This window comes from Ambystoma mexicanum, chromosome 12 (assembly GCF_040938575.1).
Source record: "Ambystoma mexicanum isolate Mex_15411 chromosome 12, UKY_AmexF1_1, whole genome shotgun sequence".
Classification (NCBI taxonomy): domain Eukaryota; kingdom Metazoa; phylum Chordata; class Amphibia; order Caudata; family Ambystomatidae; genus Ambystoma; species Ambystoma mexicanum.
In genome coordinates this window covers 581,438,237-581,447,913 of record NC_090936.1, presented here as the reverse complement: position 1 = coordinate 581,447,913, position 9,677 = coordinate 581,438,237, and positions in this window count along the sequence as shown.

The window sequence follows — 9,677 nt, the reverse complement described above, 5'->3', positions numbered from 1 at the left end:
TTTCATAAACAGCAAAGGGTTCCCGATGATCGCCTCATACCACCTTTCCATGTCTAAAATTCAGCCTACAAGTTTATAACATGTAAAGATTTTACAGTAGCAATTATATGAGTCGCATTCCTTCCACTATACATTATTTTCCAAATGTCATAGATAGTAAGCCAATCACGTCTATGTACAACATTTTAAAAAACATTTTACCTCTGAATATGTAAGGCCGGGCAATTGATAATAATGTGCTTCAGTGACTCGCAATCAAAATTACAAAATCTACAATGACTGACAGGCGAAGGTTTCCTTAGAAATTGTACTTCCCCAGTGTGTATCAAGTTAAACCTTAATCAATTTTTCATTGTTTATATTTAAAATAAGCAAAATGTTCTCACATTTCTCTTTAAAACTTTTCACGCAATAAGGATCTTATTTCTCCAATTGTTGTTGAAGAGTGTAGTATAGTGTATTTGCCTCTGCCATAGTAATATTTTGGTAGAGGATGATTGCTTTCCAAATGGTCATTATATACATACAGGCCGATTCATGGAATCAACGTGCGCCGAAAAAACGGCGCACGTGTTCGAAAACGTGCGATTCGCAGTGAAATAGCAAAAATCGCAGTGCAAGTGCGATTATCGCAGTGCAAGTGCGATTATCGCACAGAAAACATCACACATCTATTCATGGAAGTCCGTGCACGCGCAAAATGTGGGATGTGCGCTGAAAAAGTGCGCGGCGCACGCTGACGCACGCTGGCGCACAGGTCACCGAATGCCGTGCGATAAGGCCACAGCGAATTCGCACATAGCGCGGCGCACATAACAAAAGTAGGCGTAACACGGGGCGTCACACGCAGAATGGGGAACAACTCGTGAAAATGTGGGCGTCACGGGGGAAGTACAGGAGGCAAGTGCACAGAATGCCCACACGCTCGCCTACAACACGTATTCATGGAATCGAATAGGGAAAAACAACGCATGGCCAAAGACGCGCACAGGCCCATACATGTCTGCCACACGAAAGCAGGCGGTAGCGTCCCTGCGCAGGAAACAAATGTGCGCCAAAGTCCTACACGCGCGAGAAGGCCCACACGTGATCGGGCCCGGGGAGCGTGTGCGTGTATTTCAGAGGTGCGCGAGAGGTTTCACACGCGATTGGCCTGGGCGCGTGTATTTCAGAGGTGCGCGAGAAGTTCCACACGTGATTGGCCTGGGCGCGTTTATTTCAGAGGTGCGCGAGAAGTTCCACACGTGATCTGGCCTGTGGGAGCGCGTGCGTGTATATCAGAGGTGCGCGGGAAGTTTCACACGCGATTGGGCTGCGTGCGGGTATTTCCGGGGTGCGCAGGAAGTTTCACACGCGATTGGGCTGCGTGCGGGTATTCTAGGGGTGCGCGCAAAGTTTTACACGCGATCGGGCCTGGGGGAGCGTGTGCGTGTATTTCAGGGGCTCGCGGGTGGTTTTACACGCGATCGGGCCTGGTGGAGCGGGATACGTGTATTTCAGGGGCTCGCGGGTGTTTTCACACGCGATCGGGCCTGGGGGAGCGGAGTACGTGTATTTCAGGGGCTCGCGGGTGGTTTTACACGCGATCGGGCCTGGGGGAGCAGGGTACCACTCACCGTCTGCCTTGCGTGTAGAAGAATGCGTAGCCAACACCCAGCCGCTGTGAAGTAATAGCGTGTGAACCCCAACGCCTGCAAGACACACGCACCGCACCCCACGAAAAGCAACGCCCGTGCGCGATATGTCACAGACACGCATACGCGCTAAGGGCCTTTAGTCCAATGTAATCGCGTATGCGTGCTGACGCGCTTACGCGCTAAGGGCCTTTCCTCGATTCACACGCTGACGTGCAGAATTTTCACGTGCCAAATCACTCCGTATCAAGCTGGCCACGCGTAAGCACACGGAAGACCACGCTCCTACCCAAAAGGCCGAATTACTGCCCCCCAGAGCCGCGAGCAGCCTCCCACGAGCCATCTGCTGCTGCCTGCCTGCCTGCTGCCACCGTGCCCTGCCATTTGGTGCCTGCACATCAGCCATCTGCAGGGGTCCAGTTGCTGTGTCCACCCCTGCTGGAACAGAATACTCCCGACTGGGATACCATCGCTCCACAGCCCAGCCCCAGGACCCAGTTGCCCACCCACGCCTGCCTCGGGGGTCGCCATGTCGGGGCAAACACCATTCGAGACCACTGGCGACCCCCAGCCAGAGGGGCAGAGTATCATGATGCCTACCTCCAAGGAGCCAGACAGGGCCGGCACCCTCAGAGGCAGGCAACATGTATACTAGGGAAGTCCCAGCCACCCCAGATAGGGGCTCTTTGGACTCAGTCCTGGCGCCGTTGGCGTCAGGCTCATAAGGGATAACAGTCCTGGCACCATCGGCGCCAGGCTCATACAAGATATGGAAGGAATAGTGTTTGGTGCAAACTTACCTGGCAGATCATTCTGCAACTTCCAGATGAAAAAGGAACTACTTAACCACACGGGTGTGGCAGGATACATACCTTCAGTGGAAGGATACATACCTGGGACTACTTGAAAGGCTATTTAAGCCACGCCCAGACAGCAAACCACGCTTCGCGTTGTTCTGCTCATAGCAGCTGGACGCTCACGGTGCCTGCTCCTGCTCCAGTCCTCGACCACGCCTGCCAGCATCCTGGAAACACCTAAGGATAGAAAAGGGAAGAAGAAACAGGTGAAAACAAACCTTACCTGTTAAAGCTGCATTCCGTATTCAGCGCGCCAACGTTCCTGCAAAAAGACATCATTTTAAATACTCACCGCGTTGCATACATCTCGGCGCACTTCTCTTACCTGAACGTGGCGCCTTCGGCTCTGCGACGCCCATCCGGATCTCCTGCAGCATTCCAGCACCTACGGGCAGACGAAGAGAAGAAAGCAAGGCGAGAAGGGGAAAATAACCAAGAAGCACTTACCTGCCAAGCTAATTCTTCTTACCTTCGGGTCGATGCCATTCCTTGGGCATTTCAGCACCCCGGCCCCTATGGGGAAAAAGCAAACATCACATTAGTGAATGCAAGAACCGTAGCAAACAAACTATTTAAAACTTACCTGCTTACAGGTCGAACTCAGCTTCTGCTTCGTGCCGGCTCCATTTCTTCGGCATTCTCGAACTCCGGCCCCTAAGGAAAAAAAGACAGGAAAAGACAGTAGTGGGCCTACACCAAAACTCACCTGAAATCTGGTTTTCGACGGAAACCGCCCTCAGCCCGGAGTCTTCCATTACCTGCAAAAGAGAAGAGGAACAGTTTAGACTCAAGCTTGCCATAAACATTTATGGTACTTACCAGAACAGACAAGCGAACTCGAACTTACTATCCAGTGACGTAACTGGATCCCAACGCGCCCCTGCATCAGAAGCAGGATGGAGAGCTCGCCTTTTCAATCCCTAAGGTGAGTCTCCACAGGGAATTACAGAAGGGTTGCAAGGAGGGTGAGAAGGGGAACGGGAGATCAACACAAAACCCGCAGAGTATTAACCCTTCCTTTTCACTCACAGAAGGGTATTCTTCCGAGCCAGACAAGCCAGATTTGGGAACCCAGTCCACTCCATCTTCAGGGTGCTGAACATCTCCTTCGAAGAGGCCACTGCCGTCCAGACCAGGCCCGCGCCTCCGTGGGAACCAGGTGAGCGTTACACAGAGGGCCACCAGCTTCAGTCAGAAGGAAGTTGGTGTCCTGGTGGAGCTTGTCCTGGAGCATTATGATGCCCTCTTCGGATCACCACGCGCCGACAAGGAAGGACGGGACAGGATCTGGGACGACTTTGTGGTTGCCCTCAACGCGGAGGGGGTGGCAACCCGCAACATCAAGCAAGTCAAGAAGCGCTGGGAGGACTTCAGGTCCAGGACCCTCATAAAGGCCCGGCGCCTCGTGGAGGGGGGCCGGGGCAGCATGAGTACCATCCAGCTGAGGGTCCTGGAACGTGTACGCCCAGCGCTCCATGCCCAGATCCTTGAGAGGCAGACCCGTCTGGAGTCGAGCGGTAAGTGGCCAAGCATTGCTGTGTGAGACAGGGCATGTTGCAGCGTGGTGGTTGTCTGATACTTGCCTGTATGTGTAACTTAGGCCATGTAGGCGTGTGTGTGTGCAGGGACATCATGGTCATGCATGTGAGACCAGTAATGTGTGAAGCACACGGTTGGTGTATGTGTTTAAATGTAACATGGGGAGCCCTATGCGGAATGGACACATGAGAGCATGCCAGTCTCTGTTCCTGGACATGGGTGTGGGTGAGGGATGGGTGCTGATGCCATGTACATGTATGGTGTCCATGTCTGTGTTTCTGACCTGCGTGTCTGTGACTTGTGGATGCCATGGATGCATGACACATGTCTGTGACAATGTTCAGATTCACTGATGCAGCCTAGTTATCCTTGCATCCACTGTGTCTGGGGTGTACGAGTCCAGATGGATGAAAGTACGTTGAAGTGTGTGCATGTGATAGGCATGACCCATGATGCATGTGAGTCCAAAAACAACATTGTATGCTTCAAGAGTCCCTTGGACATGTTTCCTTATGTCCATAGCATGCGCCATGCCTGTTACTGATGTGTTTTGCCTGCACTGACCCATGTGTTGTGGAGGGACATGATGGAAGTGATCTTTGACAGTGCCACTCATCTGCTATTGCTTCCTGTCTAGGGGACCATTGTACAGTACCCTGATGCTTGTGTTCTATGTCTCCCTCTACACAGCGCAAAGTGAAGAAGAGGGCGGAGACGGCGCTGTGGAGCTTGCAACGGCGGAAGACGGTGTGGAGCCATCCAGGTTGGTGGTTTCCACAGAGGAGGAGGAGGCCGCTACTGAGCCGCAAATGGGGCCTGGTGGGGGCATCCCTGCTGGTGCAAGTGGTGCAGTCCAGGGGCAGGGGCAGGAGGCAGCACAGGTCGCTGTGGAGGTGCCTGTGCATGTTACTGTCCCTGACACTGTGACTGCACCACCATGCACCAGCAGGGATGCCCCATCCCAGGCCCGTCCGCAGGTAGGGGGGATGTCCATGTCATCTGACTCCCCTCCACCTGCGGACGAGGGGACCCCTGGCCGTATGGAGAAGGTCCTGATTGGTGTTGCGTTGCGCACGGCTGTCATTCGTGATGAGGTGCGTGCTTCCCGGGGGGAGCATGCACGTCATCACGAAGAGCACCGTGCCAATGTGGCCCAGTTGGGAGCGGTCATGGTTGGGGGTCTCGTACATGTGTCGGGCACTCTGGCGACCCTCTCCTCCTCTGTGGAGGCTATGCGCCAGTCGTACTCCATGCCGTCTTCCGACCCAGATGCCACCAGGGCCCCCTGTGGACCTGCCCCGACCAATGCAGCCACCTCGGTGGGGATCCCATCCCTGCCACAGTCGGGAGTCGGAGGTCCAGCAGGGGTGGACACACCAGCAACTGGACCCCAGCAGATGGAGGATGTGACGGCATCATCAGGCAGGGCACGTGCACGACGGCGTCGGTGGTTTCCGTCGTGCTGGCACAAGCAGTTGCGTCGGAGGCAGCGGCAGGCTCGACGTGGGAGGCATCATGGCTCGGGGCCATCAACATCAGGGGTGCAGGCATCGGCCGGAGGGCAGGAGAACCCTGGAATGGGAGTGGCTTCCGTGTGGGAGCGGTTGGGCCAGCAGATAGGTGCGGAGCGGCAGCGGGCAGAGGAGGAACGGCTCACAATGGTCAGGGCGGAGAACTCCATGCGGAGGGCGCTGAGGCGGACTGAGTGCCTCGAGGGTCTTTGCAGGGAGTTGGAGCTGGACACTGCATTATCCCTGCGGGACCTCGGGGGCAGGGAACATGCCCACCTCCAAGCCATTGAACAGGAGTTCGATGATGCCCTGGCCCATGACAACAACCAGTGAGCCGTCGGACTAGCCCGTTGCCCTTGTAAATAGTTATGTAGTTAGTGTTAGGTTTCCTTTGCTTTTTTGTTTATGTTAGACCTTTTGGACAATGGGCCACATTTTTGTATATAGTATTATTTTATTAGGTAGTATTTTTATGTAGGTTTCATTTCTTCAGTTGGGATCATGGACCCTGGTTTGTTTATCTGTATATAGTTGACTGTTGGGTTTTTTTATTTTTTTTTTGGATTTACCCATGGAGCAATGGTTTTCGGTTTTGTTTTTACCTTGGATTTACTTTCTTGAACTGTGACTTTGGACACCTTTCCTTTGGATTATGATTTGTCGTTTTTCATTATTTTACGGACATGCTGCTTTTGGTTTTTGATTCCCATTGTCATTTGTTTATTTTTAATTCCATTTATGCTGTTTTTAATACTTTTTTTCATCAAACTTCAATGTGTAGTATCATCTCATTGGTATCATGCATATCATGATATGGGTTTTGAGATTCACTGACACCCATTGGGTGTATGTGAGGGCCATGTGTTCATTTCAAAACTTGCTATTGGGGTTCTATCATGTCATTGCCATTTCTAAGTGGGTGGATGCAATACTCGAGTGGGTGTTTTGCATTTGGAGGCTGACCATAAGGGCCAGGGATCTAGATTGTTATGACATGTTGGCTGGGGGACATGTGTGGGGGCCTGCTGGCAGGTGCCCCACAATGCTGGGGGGTGGGGGTGCAGGGGGACATGAGTGGGGGCCTGCTGGCAGGTGCCCCGCAATGCTGGGGGGTGGGGGTGCAGGGGGACATGAGTGGGACATGAGTGGGGGCCTGCTGGCAGGTGCCCCGCATTGCTGGGGGGTGGGGATGCAGGGGGACATGAGTGGGGGCCTGCTGGCAGGTGCCCCGCAATGCTGGGGGTGGGGGTGCAAGGGGACATGAGTTGGTGATCAGTAGTGCAAGGAGACATGTGCCTTTGCTGGGGGGCATGCCCATGTTGGGTGGGCTGCCTGCGGGACATGACCAGGGATGCAGGGTAGTCCCCTGTGGTGTGGGCTGCCTGCAGGGGCCATGGAGGGTGTACAGGGGACACCTGGGAAGACCCACACTGCCAAATCACATGTAGGACTCCCCGGCACCCCTGAAATACACGTACCCTGCTGAAATCGCGTGTGAAAATTCTCGCGCATCCCTGAAATACACGTACCCTGCTGAAATCGCGTGTGAAAATTCTTGCGCACCCCTGAAATACACGTACCCTGCTGAAATCGCGTGTGGAACTTCTCGCGCACCTCTGAAATACACACGCCCAGGCCAATCGCGTGTGGAACTTCTCGCGCACCTCTGGAATACACGCGCCCAGGCCAATCGTGTGTGGAACTTCTCGCGCACCTCTGAAATACACGCACACGCTCGACCAGGCCCGATCGCGTGTGGAACTTCTCACGCACCCCTGAGATACACGCGCCCAGGCCCGATCGCGTGTGGAACTTCTCACGCACCCCTGAGATACACGCGCCCAGGCCAATCGCGTGTGGAACTTCTCGCGCGCCTCTGGAATACACGCGCCCAGGGCAATCGCGTGTGGAACTTCTCGCGCACCCCTGAAATACACGCGCACAGGGCAATCACGTGTGGAACTTCTCACGCCCCTCTGAAATACACGCACACGCTCCCCCAGGCCAATCGCGTGCGGAACTTCTCGCGCACCTCTGGAATACACGCACCCAGGGCAATCGCGTGTGGAACTTCTCGCGCATCCCTGAAATACACGCGCCCAGGCCAATCGCGTGTGGAACTTCTCGCGCACCTCTGGAATACACACGCCCAGGCCAATCGCGTGTGGAACTTCTTGCGCACCCCTGAAATACACGCGCCCAGGCCAATCGCGTGTGGAACTTCTCGCGCACCCCTGAAATACACGCACCCAGGCCAATCGCGTGTGGAACTTCTCGTGCACCTCTGGAATACACGCGCCCAGGCCAATCGCGTGTGGAACTTCTCATGCACCCCTGAAATACACGCACCCAGGCCAATCACGTGTGGAACTTCTCGCGCACCTCTGCAATACACGCACCCAGGCCATTCGCGTGTAGAACTTCTCGCGCACCCCTGAAATACACGCACCCAGGCCAATCGCGTGTGGAACTTCTCGCGCACCCCTGAAATACACGCGCCCAGGCCATTCGCGTGTGGAACTTCTCGCGCACCCCCGAAATACACGCGTCCAGGCCATTCGCGTGTGGAACTTCTCGCGCACCCCTGAAATACACGCACCCAGGCCATTCGCGTGTAATACTTCTCGCGCACCCCTGAAAGACACGCACACGCTCCCCCAGGCCAGATCGCGTGTGAAACATCTCGCGCACGCGTGTTCCCGACACCCGTAATACGCGTTCCCCGCTTTGCGTTTGCTGTTTGCCAGTCCGGTAAACTGGTACAGGGTTGGCACAGCCCTTTGCGATGGTTTTGCGATCTTGATGGCTTTTCCTTGCGCGAGGGCGTTCTTGGGGGCGTAACTGGCGCGGCTGCAGGGTCGCTGCGCCACTCTGCGCCACGTCTGCTTTTGGAGGCGAGAATCCATGAATACGCTGTGCGCGGAAATTGATTTTATCGCACGCGGCTGGCGCAGATATTTACACGGGCACGCTGTGCGCCAGCCGCGTGCGACACTTTTGTGAGGAATTACATGAATCGGCCTGATAGTATGGAGGCCCGATTCATAATTTCCATCACAGCAGGGACGCAATTAGGGAGGGAGAGGGCTTTTCGCCAGATCTTTCCCTTTAAGTTCTCAAAAATTAATTCTTCGGATAAATAACTGATTTCCATCCCATTCAAAATTGCTGGGATGACCTTAACATTACACAATTCTATGAGAGGGACTAGAGTAATTTATTTTTTTTTCCATATTGGTTACCCTTCTTGGAAAGTCTAATATGTAGTGCCACACAATGGGATTTACCTGTAAGAACACAGCCTAAGTACTTTATATTCGTAAATACTTCCAGATTTATATCCCCCAACTTCCAGCAAAACCCTACTTGCTTTTTCCAGATATTCTTAAATCATATAATGTTTGTTTTAGATGGGCTAATTGTCAGCTTATTTTTAATTGTGTAAGATTGGAAGCTTCCAATAAGGCTTTGCAAACCCACCCATGTGTGATCCAATAGGATGATATCATCCACATAAATAAGCCATATGGCGTTTCCTCTGGCTAGTTGGGGTGGAACAAAGGCTATAGAATTCAAATGTCCCCCCTAAGTCAGAAACATATAGGGTAAACAAGCAGGGAGCTATCATGCAACCTTGCCTGAGTCCCCTGCTAGTTGGTATTTCCCTTCATATAATAACAGTCATATCAAGTCTCACCTGAATAGAGGTATTGCATGTATATTTGTTTGTTTTGTTTGTTTGTTTATTTGATATAGCGCAAAACCAAACCCGAAGGTAGCCGGGCGCAAACATTACAAGGATACTTGAGAACTTAGCTACAATGGCAAACAGAATAGGCAGTGGGACAGTTCAGCAACGTTACAGTCTGAATATGCTTATACAATTAATGCCAGGTGTCGGAAGCATAAAGTGCTAAGTAACAATCAGCCACAATTTTGTAGTCCTGGAAGGATCCAGTGAAATTCCTAGATACTAGCAGTGGTAGACGGAGGTCCCTATGGGGGGCCAGGTTTAACAAAGGGCATAGTTGGGGGGTGACACTCAGGACGAGTAGTTCTGGTAAGAGTGGGTGATCACGTTAGATGTCATACTGTTAAACAGTATGTTCAGTAAAGTGTCTGGTAAACCACATTTT